The sequence below is a fragment of the Stenella coeruleoalba genome (assembly GCF_951394435.1).
Source record: "Stenella coeruleoalba genome assembly, chromosome: 16".
NCBI lineage: Eukaryota > Metazoa > Chordata > Mammalia > Artiodactyla > Delphinidae > Stenella > Stenella coeruleoalba.
Window position 1 is genome coordinate 85,008,634 of NC_137162.1, and position 16,319 is coordinate 85,024,952.

Here is a 16,319-nt window from a genome sequence, read left to right on the forward strand (position 1 = left end):
ATCCAGCGAACTGTCTCAACCAAGGAACGCCGTAGCTGCTCCTCTGGGCCTGGCGCTGCCTGCAGTGCCAAAGAAGGAACAGGACTTGAATTGCAGTAAGAACCCAAGCCGCCGTCCTCTAGGAGGCACGGTGCCTTCAGTCAGGAGGTCCTGGATGGAATGCGAAGACGAAGGTTACTCTGAGCGCAGCTCCGATTAGGGCAACGCGTAAGACCTCCGCGCCATGTGGGACGTGCCAGAACGGTGTGCGTGAACGTGTGCGAGTGCTGAGGAAACCAAGCTGCTCCAAAAGAGAGGGCAGTGCGTTTCCCTACGCTCGGCGTGCACAGAGGGGCTCTAAAGGGCTACGGGCCTGCATGTTGCTTAGCAGACCCAGGTGCGCCTGGGGTTACTCAGTGTTCCTGCCGGGAACAGGGTGCCCCGGCTAGCCTCCCAGGTGTCCAGAAAGCTGTGCTGCCGTTCAAGGTATGCAGAGCAGAGGCCACCGCCTCCTGGAAACTGCAGCACGCCTCCGCTTCTGCACGGCAAATCAGGGCCTTACTTCCAGGCGTGGGTTCATGCTGGGTGTGCTGGGAGCCACACAGCACGCTAAGATGCCGACTTTCTCCTCGAGCAGAGTGACTTCAGGTACGAGGGCGGGCCTCGCAGTGTTCCAAGCACAGCGTTCTCTCATGGCAGCTCACACAAGGGCCATGACAGAGTCTTCCTGGGCACTTCGCACTCACCAGCCATGTTGTCCTGAGGGCGTTCCGAGGGCTCTGGAGATGTAGCGCTCCTCAAGGAACGCGCAGTGTGTGGTTGCCCAGCACTCGGCACGCACAGGGGTCCTCCGAGGGAATCAACCAATGGACCTCGACGTTGCTCAGCCGGCCCACAGGTGTCTGGAGGCACTCAGTGACCTTGGAGGGAAAATGATGCACGCCCGTGGGGCCTAGGAGTCCCCGGACGTGTACTTCCTTTAAAGCAAAGCGACTAAGAACTCCTGGAAAGAGCTGCATGCCTCCCTTTCTGCACGGCTACTCAGGGCCTAACCTGGAGGCGAGTTCTCACGTTGAGGTTCCCTTTAGCTCTAGAGCCTGTCATGCGGACCGCCACCGCGGCCACGGAAGCCCCTGGTTTAGAGAGAGCAAACTCATAATTTTCCCCGAAGCATTCTTCCAGGGCTCACTGGCCTGTCGGGAGCCGGGAATGTCAGGGAGCGTCAAGGCAGGCATGAATGCCGCCCTCAAAATGGGAAAGCAGGGCTAGTTCCAGCAGGTCCCCGTTTCCATGGGCACACTCAGCGTACATCCCTGTGGTTTCTAACGAGTCCCAAGAGACACCGGTTACCCTGTGTTTCCTTCCCTGAGTCAACTTATCGAAGTAGGGAGTCCCGCATCCAGCGAACTGTCTCAACCAAGGAACGCCGTAGCTGCTCCTCTGGGCCTGGGGCTGCCTGCAGTGCCAAAGAAGGAACAGGACTTGAATTGCAGTAAGAACCCAAGCCGCCGTCCTCTAGGAGGCACGGTGCCTTCAGTCAGGAGGTCCTGGATGGAATGCGAAGACGAGGGTTACTCTGAGCGCAGCTCCGATTAGGGCAACGCGTAAGACCTCCACGCCATGTGGGACATGCCAGAACGGTGTGCGTGAACGTGTGCGAGTGCTGAGGAAACCAAGCTGCTCCAAAAGAGAGGGCAGTGCGTTTCCCTACACTCGGCGTGCACAGAGGGGCTCTAAAGGGCTACGGGCCTGCATGTTGCTCAGCAGACCCAGGTGCGCCTGGGTTTACTCAGTGTTCCTGCCGAGAACAGGGTGCCCCGGCTAGCCTCCCAGGTGTCCAGAAAGCTGTGCTGCCATTCAAGGTATGCAGAGCAGAGGCCACCGCCTCCTGGAAACTGCAGCACGCCTCCGCTTCTGCACGGCAAATCAGGGCCTTACTTCCAGGCGTGGGTTCATGCTGGGTGTGCCGGGAGCCACACAGCATGCTAAGATGCCGACTTTCTCCTCGAGCAGAGTGACTTCAGGTACGAGGGCGGGCCTCGCAGTGTTCCAAGCACAGTGTTCTCTCATGGCAGCTCACACAAGGGCCATGACAGAGTCTTCCTGGGCACTTCGCACTCACCAGCCATGTTGTCCTGAGGGCGTTTCGAGGGCTCTGGAGATGTAGCGCTCCTCAAGGAACGCGCAGTGTGTGGTTGCCCAGCACTCGGCACGCACAGGGGTCCTCCGAGGGAATCAACCAATGGACCTCGACGTTGCTCAGCCGGCCCACAGGTGTCTGGAGGCACTCAGTGACCTTGGAGGGAAAATGATGCACGCCCGTGGGGCCTAGGAGTCCCCGGACGTGTACTTCCTTTAAAGCAAAGCGACTAAGAACTCCTGGAAAGAGCTGCATGCCTCCCTTTCTGCACGGCTACTCAGGGCCTAACCTGGAGGCGAGTTCTCACGTTGAGGTTCCCTTTAGCTCTAGAGCCTGTCATGCGTACCGCCACCGCGGCCACGGAAGCCCCTGGTTTAGAGAGAGCAAACTCATAATTTTCCCCGAAGCATTCTTCAAGGGCTCACTGGCCTGTCGGGAGCCGGGAATGTCAGGGAGCGTCAAGGCAGGCATGAATGCCGCCCTCAAAATGGGAAAGCAGGGCTAGTTCCAGCAGGTCCCCGTTTCCATGGGCACACTCAGCGTACATCCCTGTGGTTTCGAACGAGTCCCAAGAGACACCGGTTACCCTGTGTTTCCTTCCCTGAGTCAACTTATCGAAGTAGGGAGTCCCGCATCCAGCGAACTGTCTCAACCAAGGAACGCCGTAGCTGCTCCTCTGGGCCTGGGGCTGCCTGCAGTGCCAAAGAAGGAACAGGACTTGAATTGCAGTAAGAACCCAAGCCGCCGTCCTCTAGGAGGCACGGTGCCTTCAGTCAGGAGGTCCTGGATGGAATGCGAAGACGAGGGTTACTCTGAGCGCAGCTCCGATTAGGGCAACGCGTAAGACCTCCACGCCATGTGGGACATGCCAGAACGGTGTGCGTGAACGTGTGCGAGTGCTGAGGAAACCAAGCTGCTCCAAGAGAGGGCAGTGCGTTTCCCTACGCTCGGCGTGCACAGAGGGGCTCTAAAGGGCTACGGGCCTGCATGTTGCTTAGCAGACCCAGGTGCGCCTGGGTTTACTCAGTGTTCCTGCCGAGAACAGGGTGCCCCGGCTAGCCTCCCAGGTGTCCAGAAAGCTGTGCTGCCGTTCAAGGTATGCAGAGCAGAGGCCACCGCCTCCTGGAAACTGCAGCACGCCTCCGCTTCTGCACGGCAAATCAGGGCCTTACTTCCAGGCGTGGGTTCATGCTGGGTGTGCCGGGAGCCACACAGCATGCTAAGATGCCGACTTTCTCCTCGAGCAGAGTGACTTCAGGTACGAGGGCGGGCCTCGCAGTGTTCCAAGCACAGCGTTCTCTCATGGCAGCTCACACAAGGGCCATGACAGAGTCTTCCTGGGCACTTCGCACTCACCAGCCATGTTGTCCTGAGGGCGTTTCGAGGGCTCTGGAGATGTAGCGCTCCTCAAGGAACGCGCAGTGTGTGGTTGCCCAGCACTCGGCACGCACAGGGGTCCTCCGAGGGAATCAACCAATGGACCTCGACGTTGCTCAGCCGGCCCACAGGTGTCTGGAGGCACTCAGTGACCTTGGAGGGAAAATGATGCACGCCCGTGGGGCCTAGGAGTCCCCGGACGTGTACTTCCTTTAAAGCAAAGCGACTAAGAACTCCTGGAAAGAGCTGCATGCCTCCCTTTCTGCACGGCTACTCAGGGCCTAACCTGGAGGCGAGTTCTCACGTTGAGGTTCCCTTTAGCTCTAGAGCCTGTCATGCGGACGGCCACCGCGGCCACGAAAGCCCCTGGTTTAGAGAGAGCAAACTCATAATTTTCCCCGAAGCATTCTTCCAGGGCTCACTGGTCTGTCGGGAGCCGGGAATGTCAGGGAGCGTCAAGGCAGGCATGAATGCCGCCCTCAAAATGGGAAAGCAGGGCTAGTTCCAGCAGGCCCCCGTTTCCATGGGCACACTCAGCGTACATCCCTGTGGTTTCGAACGAGTCCCAAGAGACACCGGTTACCCTGTGTTTCCTTCCCTGAGTCAACTTATCGAAGTAGGGAGGTCCGCATCCAGCGAACTGTCTCAACCAAGGAACGCCGTAGCTGCTCCTCTGGGCCTGGGGCTGCCTGCAGTGCCAAAGAAGGAACAGGACTTGAATTGCAGTAAGAACCCAAGCCGCCGTCCTCTAAGAGGCACGGTGCCTTCAGTCAGGAGGTCCTGGATGGAATGCGAAGACGAGGGTTACTCTGAGCGCAGCTCCGATTAGGGCAACGCGTAACACCTCCGCGCCATGTGGGACGTGCCAGAACGGTGTGCGTGAACGTGTGCGAGTGCTGAGGAAACCAAGCTGCTCCAAAAGAGAGGGCAGTGCGTTTCCCTACGCTCGGCGTGCACAGAGGGGCTCTAAAGGGCTACGGGCCTGGATGTTGCTCAGCAGACCCAGGTGCGCCTGGGGTTACTCAGTGTTCCTGCCGGGAACAGGGTGCCCCGGCTAGCCTCCCAGGTGTCCAGAAAGCTGTGCTGCCGTTCAAGGTATGCAGAGCAGAGGCCACCGCCTCCTGGAAACTGCAGCACGCCTCCGCTTCTGCACGGCAAATCAGGGCCTTACTTCCAGGCGTGGGTTCATGCTGGGTGTGCCGGGAGCCACACAGCATGCTAAGATGCCGACTTTCTCCTCGAGCAGAGTGACTTCAGGTACGAGGGCGGGCCTCGCAGTGTTCCAAGCACAGCGTTCTCTCATGGCAGCTCACACAAGGGCCATGACAGAGTCTTCCTGGGCAATTCGCACTCACCAGCCATGTTGTCCTGAGGGCGTTTCGAGGGCTCTGGAGATGTAGCGCTCCTCAAGGAACGCGCAGTGTGTGGTTGCCCAGCACTCGGCACGCACAGGGGTCCTCCGAGGGAATCAACCAATGGACCTCGACGTTGCTCAGCCGGCCCACAGGTGTCTGGAGGCACTCAGTGACCTTGGAGGGAAAATGATGCACGCCCGTGGGGCCTAGGAGTCCCCAGACGTGTACTTCCTTTAAAGCAAAGCGACTAAGATCTCCTGGAAAGAGCTGCATGCCTCCCTTTCTGCACGGCTACTCAGGGCCTAACCTGGAGGCGAGTTCTCACGTTGAGGTTCCCTTTAGCTCTAGAGCCTGTCATGCGGACCGCCACCGCGGCCACGGAAGCCCCTGGTTTAGAGAGAGCAAACTCATAATTTTCCCCGAAGCATTCTTCCAGGGCTCACTGGCCTGTCGGGAGCCGGGAATGTCAGGGAGCGTCAAGGCAGGCATGAATGCCGCCCTCAAAATGGGAAAGCAGGGCTAGTTCCAGCAGGCCCCCGTTTCCATGGGCACACTCAGCGTACATCCCTGTGGTTTCTAACGAGTCCCAAGAGACACCGGTTACCCTGTGTTTCCTTCCCTGAGTCAACTTATCGAAGTAGGGAGTCCCGCATCCAGCGAACTGTCTCAACCAAGGAACGCCGTAGCTGCTCCTCTGGGCCTGGGGCTGCCTGCAGTGCCAAAGAAGGAACAGGACTTGAATTGCAGTAAGAACCCAAGCCGCCGTCCTCTAGGAGGCACGGTGCCTTCAGTCAGGAGGTCCTGGATGGAATGCGAAGACGAGGGTTACTCTGAGCGCAGCTCCGATTAGGGCAACGCGCAAGACCTCCGCGCCATGTGGGACGTGCCAGAACGGTGTGCGTGAACGTGTGCGAGTGCTGAGGAAACCAAGCTGCTCCAAAAGAGAGGGCAGTGCGTTTCCCTACGCTCGGCGTGCACAGAGGGGCTCTAAAGGGCTACGGGCCTGGATGTTGCTCAGCAGACCCAGGTGCGCCTGGGGTTACTCAGTGTTCCTGCCGGGAACAGGGTGCCCCGGCTAGCCTCCCAGGTGTCCAGAAAGCTGTGCTGCCGTTCAAGGTATGCAGAGCAGAGGCCACCGCCTCCTGGAAACTGCAGCACGCCTCCTCTTCTGCACGGCAAATCAGGGCCTTACTTCCAGGCGTGGGTTCATGCTGGGTGTGCCGGGAGCCACACAGCATGCTAAGATGCCGACTTTCTCCTCGAGCAGAGTGACTTCAGGTACGAGGGCGGGCCTCTCAGTGTTCCAAGCACAGTGTTCTCTCATGGCAGCTCACACAAGGGCCATGACAGAGTCTTCCTGGGCACTTCGCACTCACCAGCCATGTTGTCCTGAGGGCGTTTCGAGGGCTCTGGAGATGTAGCGCTCCTCAAGGAACGCGCAGTGTGTGGTTGCCCAGCACTCGGCACGCACAGGGGTCCTCCGAGGGAATCAACCAATGGACCTCGACGTTGCTCAGCCGGCCCACAGGTGTCTGGAGGCACTCAGTGACCTTGGAGGGAAAATGATGCACGCCCGTGGGGCCTAGGAGTCCCCGGACGTGTACTTCCTTTAAAGCAAAGCGACTAAGAACTCCTGGAAAGAGCTGCATGCCTCCCTTTCTGCACGGCTACTCAGGGCCTAACCTGGAGGCGAGTTCTCACGTTGAGGTTCCCTTTAGCTCTAGAGCCTGTCATGCGGACGGCCACCGCGGCCACGAAAGCCCCTGGTTTAGAGAGAGCAAACTCATAATTTTCCCCGAAGCATTCTTCCAGGGCTCACTGGTCTGTCGGGAGCCGGGAATGTCAGGGAGCGTCAAGGCAGGCATGAATGCCGCCCTCAAAATGGGAAAGCAGGGCTAGTTCCAGCAGGCCCCCGTTTCCATGGGCACACTCAGCGTACATCCCTGTGGTTTCGAACGAGTCCCAAGAGACACCGGTTACCCTGTGTTTCCTTCCCTGAGTCAACTTATCGAAGTAGGGAGGTCCGCATCCAGCGAACTGTCTCAACCAAGGAACGCCGTAGCTGCTCCTCTGGGCCTGGGGCTGCCTGCAGTGCCAAAGAAGGAACAGGACTTGAATTGCAGTAAGAACCCAAGCCGCCGTCCTCTAAGAGGCACGGTGCCTTCAGTCAGGAGGTCCTGGATGGAATGCGAAGACGAGGGTTACTCTGAGCGCAGCTCCGATTAGGGCAACGCGTAACACCTCCGCGCCATGTGGGACGTGCCAGAACGGTGTGCGTGAACGTGTGCGAGTGCTGAGGAAACCAAGCTGCTCCAAAAGAGAGGGCAGTGCGTTTCCCTACGCTCGGCGTGCACAGAGGGGCTCTAAAGGGCTACGGGCCTGGATGTTGCTCAGCAGACCCAGGTGCGCCTGGGGTTACTCAGTGTTCCTGCCGGGAACAGGGTGCCCCGGCTAGCCTCCCAGGTGTCCAGAAAGCTGTGCTGCCGTTCAAGGTATGCAGAGCAGAGGCCACCGCCTCCTGGAAACTGCAGCACGCCTCCGCTTCTGCACGGCAAATCAGGGCCTTACTTCCAGGCGTGGGTTCATGCTGGGTGTGCCGGGAGCCACACAGCATGCTAAGATGCCGACTTTCTCCTCGAGCAGAGTGACTTCAGGTACGAGGGCGGGCCTCGCAGTGTTCCAAGCACAGCGTTCTCTCATGGCAGCTCACACAAGGGCCATGACAGAGTCTTCCTGGGCAATTCGCACTCACCAGCCATGTTGTCCTGAGGGCGTTTCGAGGGCTCTGGAGATGTAGCGCTCCTCAAGGAACGCGCAGTGTGTGGTTGCCCAGCACTCGGCACGCACAGGGGTCCTCCGAGGGAATCAACCAATGGACCTCGACGTTGCTCAGCCGGCCCACAGGTGTCTGGAGGCACTCAGTGACCTTGGAGGGAAAATGATGCACGCCCGTGGGGCCTAGGAGTCCCCAGACGTGTACTTCCTTTAAAGCAAAGCGACTAAGATCTCCTGGAAAGAGCTGCATGCCTCCCTTTCTGCACGGCTACTCAGGGCCTAACCTGGAGGCGAGTTCTCACGTTGAGGTTCCCTTTAGCTCTAGAGCCTGTCATGCGGACCGCCACCGCGGCCACGGAAGCCCCTGGTTTAGAGAGAGCAAACTCATAATTTTCCCCGAAGCATTCTTCCAGGGCTCACTGGCCTGTCGGGAGCCGGGAATGTCAGGGAGCGTCAAGGCAGGCATGAATGCCGCCCTCAAAATGGGAAAGCAGGGCTAGTTCCAGCAGGCCCCCGTTTCCATGGGCACACTCAGCGTACATCCCTGTGGTTTCTAACGAGTCCCAAGAGACACCGGTTACCCTGTGTTTCCTTCCCTGAGTCAACTTATGGAAGTAGGGAGTCCCGCATCCAGCGAACTGTCTCAACCAAGGAACGCCGTAGCTGCTCCTCTGGGCCTGGGGCTGCCTGCAGTGCCAAAGAAGGAACAGGACTTGAATTGCAGTAAGAACCCAAGCCGCCGTCCTCTAGGAGGCACGGTGCCTTCAGTCAGGAGGTCCTGGATGGAATGCGAAGACGAGGGTTACTCTGAGCGCAGCTCCGATTAGGGCAACGCGCAAGACCTCCGCGCCATGTGGGACGTGCCAGAACGGTGTGCGTGAACGTGTGCGAGTGCTGAGGAAACCAAGCTGCTCCAAAAGAGAGGGCAGTGCGTTTCCCTACGCTCGGCGTGCACAGAGGGGCTCTAAAGGGCTACGGGCCTGGATGTTGCTCAGCAGACCCAGGTGCGCCTGGGGTTACTCAGTGTTCCTGCCGGGAACAGGGTGCCCCGGCTAGCCTCCCAGGTGTCCAGAAAGCTGTGCTGCCGTTCAAGGTATGCAGAGCAGAGGCCACCGCCTCCTGGAAACTGCAGCACGCCTCCGCTTCTGCACGGCAAATCAGGGCCTTACTTCCAGGCGTGGGTTCATGCTGGGTGTGCCGGGAGCCACACAGCATGCTAAGATGCCGACTTTCTCCTCGAGCAGAGTGACTTCAGGTACGAGGGCGGGCCTCTCAGTGTTCCAAGCACAGTGTTCTCTCATGGCAGCTCACACAAGGGCCATGACAGAGTCTTCCTGGGCACTTCGCACTCACCAGCCATGTTGTCCTGAGGGCGTTTCGAGGGCTCTGGAGATGTAGCGCTCCTCAAGGAACGCGCAGTGTGTGGTTGCCCAGCACTCGGCACGCACAGGGGTCCTCCGAGGGAATCAACCAATGGACCTCGACGTTGCTCAGCCGGCCCACAGGTGTCTGGAGGCACTCAGTGACCTTGGAGGGAAAATGATGCACGCCCGTGGGGCCTAGGAGTCCCCGGACGTGTACTTCCTTTAAAGCAAAGCGACTAAGATCTCCTGGAAAGAGCTGCATGCCTCCCTTTCTGCACGGCTACTCAGGGCCTAACCTGGAGGCGAGTTCTCACGTTGAGGTTCCCTTTAGCTCTAGAGCCTGTCATGCGGACCGCCACCGCGGCCACGGAAGCCCCTGGTTTAGAGAGAGCAAACTCATAATTTTCCCCGAAGCATTCTTCCAGGGCTCACTGGCCTGTCGGGAGCCGGGAATGTCAGGGAGCGTCAAGGCAGGCATGAATGCCGCCCTCAAAATGGGAAAGCAGGGCTAGTTCCAGCAGGCCCCCGTTTCCATGGGCACACTCAGCGTACATCCCTGTGGTTTCTAACGAGTCCCAAGAGACACCGGTTACCCTGTGTTTCCTTCCCTGAGTCAACTTATCGAAGTAGGGAGTCCCGCATCCAGCGAACTGTCTCAACCAAGGAACGCCGTAGCTGCTCCTCTGGGCCTGGGGCTGCCTGCAGTGCCAAAGAAGGAACACGACTTGAATTGCAGTAAGAACCCAAGCCGCCGTCCTCTAGGAGGCACGGTGCCTTCAGTCAGGAGGTCCTGGATGGAATGCGAAGACGAGGGTTACTCTGAGCGCAGCTCCGATTAGGGCAACGCGCAAGACCTCCGCGCCATGTGGGACGTGCCAGAACGGTGTGCGTGAACGTGTGCGAGTGCTGAGGAAACCAAGCTGCTCCAAAAGAGAGGGCAGTGCGTTTCCCTACGCTCGGCGTGCACAGAGGGGCTCTAAAGGGCTACGGGCCTGGATGTTGCTCAGCAGACCCAGGTGCGCCTGGGGTTACTCAGTGTTCCTGCCGGGAACAGGGTGCCCCGGCTAGCCTCCCAGGTGTCCAGAAAGCTGTGCTGCCGTTCAAGGTATGCAGAGCAGAGGCCACCGCCTCCTGGAAACTGCAGCACGCCTCCGCTTCTGCACGGCAAATCAGGGCCTTACTTCCAGGCGTGGGTTCATGCTGGGTGTGCCGGGAGCCACACAGCATGCTAAGATGCCAACTTTCTCCTCGAGCAGAGTGACTTCAGGTACGAGGGCGGGCCTCGCAGTGTTCCAAGCACAGTGTTCTCTCATGGCAGCTCACACAAGGGCCATGACAGAGTCTTCCTGGGCACTTCGCACTCACCAGCCATGTTGTCCTGAGGGCGTTTCGAGGGCTCTGGAGATGTAGCGCTCCTCAAGGAACGCGCAGTGTGTGGTTGCCCAGCACTCGGCACGCACAGGGGTCCTCCGAGGGAATCAACCAATGGACCTCGACGTTGCTCAGCCGGCCCACAGGTGTCTGGAGGCACTCAGTGACCTTGGATTGAAAATGATGCATGCCCGTGGGGCCTAGGAGTCCCCGGACGTGTACTTCCTTTAAAGCAAAGCGACTAAGAACTCCTGGAAAGAGCTGCATGCCTCCCTTTCTGCACGGCTACTCAGGGCCTAACCTGGAGGCGAGTTCTCACGTTGAGGTTCCCTTTAGCTCTAGAGCCTGTCATGCGGACCGCCACCGCGGCCACGGAAGCCCCTGGTTTAGAGAGAGCAAACTCATAATTTTCCCCGAAGCATTCTTCCAGGGCTCACTGGCCTGTCGGGAGCCGGGAATGTCAGGGAGCGTCAAGGCAGGCATGAATGCCGCCCTCAAAATGGGAAAGCAGGGCTAGTTCCAGCAGGCCCCCGTTTCCATGGGCACACTCAGCGTACATCCCTGTGGTTTCTAACGAGTCCCAAGAGACACCGGTTACCCTGTGTTTCCTTCCCTGAGTCAACTTATCGAAGTAGGGAGTCCCGCATCCAGCGAACTGTCTCAACCAAGGAACGCCGTAGCTGCTCCTCTGGGCCTGGGGCTGCCTGCAGTGCCAAAGAAGGAACAGGACTTGAATTGCAGTAAGAACCCAAGCCGCCGTCCTCTAGGAGGCACGGTGCCTTCAGTCAGGAGGTCCTGGATGGAATGCGAAGACGAAGGTTACTCTGAGCGCAGCTCCGATTAGGGCAACGCGCAAGACCTCCGCGCCATGTGGGACGTGCCAGAACGGTGTGCGTGAACGTGTGCGAGTGCTGAGGAAACCAAGCTGCTCCAAAAGAGAGGGCAGTGCGTTTCCCTACGCTCGGCGTGCACAGAGGGGCTCTAAAGGGCTACGGGCCTGGATGTTGCTTAGCAGACCCAGGTGCGCCTGGGGTTACTCAGTGTTCCTGCCGGGAACAGGGTGCCCCGGCTAGCCTCCCAGGTGTCCAGAAAGCTGTGCTGCCGTTCAAGGTATGCAGAGCAGAGGCCACCGCCTCCTGGAAACTGCAGCACGCCTCCGCTTCTGCACGGCAAATCAGGGCCTTACTTCCAGGCGTGGGTTCATGCTGGGTGTGCCGGGAGCCACACAGCATGCTAAGATGCCGACTTTCTCCTCGAGCAGAGTGACTTCAGGTACGAGGGCGGGCCTCGCAGTGTTCCAAGCACAGTGTTCTCTCATGGCAGCTCACACAAGGGCCATGACAGAGTCTTCCTGGGCACTTCGCACTCACCAGCCATGTTGTCCTGAGGGCGTTTCGAGGGCTCTGGAGATGTAGCGCTCCTCAAGGAACGCGCAGTGTGTGGTTGCCCAGCACTCGGCACGCACAGGGGTCCTCCGAGGGAATCAACCAATGGACCTCGACGTTGCTCAGCCGGCCCACAGGTGTCTGGAGGCACTCAGTGACCTTGGATTGAAAATGATGCATGCCCGTGGGGCCTAGGAGTCCCCGGACGTGTACTTCCTTTAAAGCAAAGCGACTAAGAACTCCTGGAAAGAGCTGCATGCCTCCCTTTCTGCACGGCTACTCAGGGCCTAACCTGGAGGCGAGTTCTCACGTTGAGGTTCCCTTTAGCTCTAGAGCCTGTCATGCGGACCGCCACCGCGGCCACGGAAGCCCCTGGTTTAGAGAGAGCAAACTCATAATTTTCCCCGAAGCATTCTTCCAGGGCTCACTGGCCTGTCGGGAGCCGGGAATGTCAGGGAGCGTCAAGGCAGGCATGAATGCCGCCCTCAAAATGGGAAAGCAGGGCTAGTTCCAGCAGGCCCCCGTTTCCATGGGCACACTCAGCGTACATCCCTGTGGTTTCTAACGAGTCCCAAGAGACACCGGTTACCCTGTGTTTCCTTCCCTGAGTCAACTTATCGAAGTAGGGAGTCCCGCATCCAGCGAACTGTCTCAACCAAGGAACGCCGTAGCTGCTCCTCTGGGCCTGGGGCTGCCTGCAGTGCCAAAGAAGGAACAGGACTTGAATTGCAGTAAGAACCCAAGCCGCCGTCCTCTAGGAGGCACGGTGCCTTCAGTCAGGAGGTCCTGGATGGAATGCGAAGACGAAGGTTACTCTGAGCGCAGCTCCGATTAGGGCAACGCGTAACACCTCCGCGCCATGTGGGACGTGCCAGAACGGTGTGCGTGAACGTGTGCGAGTGCTGAGGAAACCAAGCTGCTCCAAAAGAGAGGGCAGTGCGTTTCCCTACGCTCGGCGTGCACAGAGGGGCTCTAAAGGGCTACGGGCCTGCATGTTGCTTAGCAGACCCAGGTGCGCCTGGGGTTACTCAGTGTTCCTGCCGGGAACAGGGTGCCCCGGCTAGCCTCCCAGGTGTCCAGAAAGCTGTGCTGCCGTTCAAGGTATGCAGAGCAGAGGCCACCGCCTCCTGGAAACTGCAGCACGCCTCCGCTTCTGCACGGCAAATCAGGGCCTTACTTCCAGGCGTGGGTTCATGCTGGGTGTGCCGGGAGCCACACAGCATGCTAAGATGCCGACTTTCTCCTCGAGCAGAGTGACTTCAGGTACGAGGGCGGGCCTCGCAGTGTTCCAAGCACAGTGTTCTCTCATGGCAGCTCACACAAGGGCCATGACAGAGTCTTCCTGGGCACTTCGCACTCACCAGCCATGTTGTCCTGAGGGCGTTTCGAGGGCTCTGGAGATGTAGCGCTCCTCAAGGAACGCGCAGTGTGTGGTTGCCCAGCACTCGGCACGCACAGGGGTCCTCCGAGGGAATCAACCAATGGACCTCGACGTTGCTCAGCCGGCCCACAGGTGTCTGGAGGCACTCAGTGACCTTGGATTGAAAATGATGCATGCCCGTGGGGCCTAGGAGTCCCCGGACGTGTACTTCCTTTAAAGCAAAGCGACTAAGAACTCCTGGAAAGAGCTGCATGCCTCCCTTTCTGCACGGCTACTCAGGGCCTAACCTGGAGGCGAGTTCTCACGTTGAGGTTCCCTTTAGCTCTAGAGCCTGTCATGCGGACCGCCACCGCGGCCACGGAAGCCCCTGGTTTAGAGAGAGCAAACTCATAATTTTCCCCGAAGCATTCTTCCAGGGCTCACTGGCCTGTCGGGAGCCGGGAATGTCAGGGAGCGTCAAGGCAGGCATGAATGCCGCCCTCAAAATGGGAAAGCAGGGCTAGTTCCAGCAGGCCCCCGTTTCCATGGGCACACTCAGCGTACATCCCTGTGGTTTCTAACGAGTCCCAAGAGACACCGGTTACCCTGTGTTTCCTTCCCTGAGTCAACTTATCGAAGTAGGGAGTCCCGCATCCAGCGAACTGTCTCAACCAAGGAACGCCGTAGCTGCTCCTCTGGGCCTGGGGCTGCCTGCAGTGCCAAAGAAGGAACAGGACTTGAATTGCAGTAAGAACCCAAGCCGCCGTCCTCTAGGAGGCACGGTGCCTTCAGTCAGGAGGTCCTGGATGGAATGCGAAGACGAAGGTTACTCTGAGCGCAGCTCCGATTAGGGCAACGCGTAACACCTCCGCGCCATGTGGGACGTGCCAGAACGGTGTGCGTGAACGTGTGCGAGTGCTGAGGAAACCAAGCTGCTCCAAAAGAGAGGGCAGTGCGTTTCCCTACGCTCGGCGTGCACAGAGGGGCTCTAAAGGGCTACGGGCCTGCATGTTGCTTAGCAGACCCAGGTGCGCCTGGGGTTACTCAGTGTTCCTGCCGGGAACAGGGTGCCCCGGCTAGCCTCCCAGGTGTCCAGAAAGCTGTGCTGCCGTTCAAGGTATGCAGAGCAGAGGCCACCGCCTCCTGGAAACTGCAGCACGCCTCCGCTTCTGCACGGCAAATCAGGGCCTTACTTCCAGGCGTGGGTTCATGCTGGGTGTGCTGGGAGCCACACAGCACGCTAAGATGCCGACTTTCTCCTCGAGCAGAGTGACTTCAGGTACGAGGGCGGGCCTCGCAGTGTTCCAAGCACAGCGTTCTCTCATGGCAGCTCACACAAGGGCCATGACAGAGTCTTCCTGGGCACTTCGCACTCACCAGCCATGTTGTCCTGAGGGCGTTCCGAGGGCTCTGGAGATGTAGCGCTCCTCAAGGAACGCGCAGTGTGTGGTTGCCCAGCACTCGGCACGCACAGGGGTCCTCCGAGGGAATCAACCAATGGACCTCGACGTTGCTCAGCCGGCCCACAGGTGTCTGGAGGCACTCAGTGACCTTGGAGGGAAAATGATGCACGCCCGTGGGGCCTAGGAGTCCCCGGACGTGTACTTCCTTTAAAGCAAAGCGACTAAGAACTCCTGGAAAGAGCTGCATGCCTCCCTTTCTGCACGGCTACTCAGGGCCTAACCTGGAGGCGAGTTCTCACGTTGAGGTTCCCTTTAGCTCTAGAGCCTGTCATGCGGACCGCCACCGCGGCCACGGAAGCCCCTGGTTTAGAGAGAACAAACTCATAATTTTCCCCGAAGCATTCTTCCAGGGCTCACTGGTCTGTCGGGAGCCGGGAATGTCAGGGAGCGTCAAGGCAGGCATGAATGCCGCCCTCAAAATGGGAAAGCAGGGCTAGTTCCAGCAGGCCCCCGTTTCCATGGGCACACTCAGCGTACATCCCTGTGGTTTCGAACGAGTCCCAAGAGACACCGGTTACCCTGTGTTTCCTTCCCTGAGTCAACTTATCGAAGTAGGGAGTCCCGCATCCAGCGAACTGTCTCAACCAAGGAACGCCGTAGCTGCTCCTCTGGGCCTGGGGCTGCCTGCAGTGCCAAAGAAGGAACAGGACTTGAATTGCAGTAAGAACCCAAGCCGCCGTCCTCTAGGAGGCACGGTGCCTTCAGTCAGGAGGTCCTGGATGGAATGCGAAGACGAGGGTTACTCTGAGCGCAGCTCCGATTAGGGCAACGCGTAACACCTCCGCGCCATGTGGGACGTGCCAGAACGGTGTGCGTGAACGTGTGCGAGTGCTGAGGAAACCAAGCTGCTCCAAAAGAGAGGGCAGTGCGTTTCCCTACGCTCGGCGTGCACAGAGGGGCTCTAAAGGGCTACGGGCCTGGATGTTGCTCAGCAGACCCAGGTGCGCCTGGGGTTACTCAGTGTTCCTGCCGGGAACAGGGTGCCCCGGCTAGCCTCGCAGGTGTCCAGAAAGCTGTGCTGCCGTTCAAGGTATGCAGAGCAGAGGCCACCGCCTCCTGGAAACTGCAGCACGCCTCCGCTTCTGCACGGCAAATCAGGGCCTTACTTCCAGGCGTGGGTTCATGCTGGGTGTGCCGGGAGCCACACAGCATGCTAAGATGCCGACTTTCTCCTCGAGCAGAGTGACTTCAGGTACGAGGGCGGGCCTCGCAGTGTTCCAAGCACAGTGTTCTCTCATGGCAGCTCACACAAGGGCCATGACAGAGTCTTCCTGGGCACTTCGCACTCACCAGCCATGTTGTCCTGAGGGCGTTCCGAGGGCTCTGCAGATGTAGCGCTCCTCAAGGAACGCGCAGTGTGTGGTTGCCCAGCACTCGGCACGCACAGGGGTCCTCCGAGGGAATCAACCAATGGACCTCGACGTTGCTCAGCCGGCCCACAGGTGTCTGGAGGCACTCAGTGACCTTGGAGGGAAAATGATGCACGCCCGTGGGGCCTAGGAGTCCCCGGACGTGTACTTCCTTTAAAGCAAAGCGACTAAGAACTCCTGGAAAGAGCTGCATGCCTCCCTTTCTGCACGGCTACTCAGGGCCTAACCTGGAGGCGAGTTCTCACGTTGAGGTTCCCTTTAGCTCTAGAGCCTGTCATGCGGACGGCCACCGCGGCCACGAAAGCCCCTGGTTTAGAGAGAGCAAACTCATAATTTTCCCCGAAGCATTCTTCCAGGGCTCACTGGCCAGTCGGGAGCCG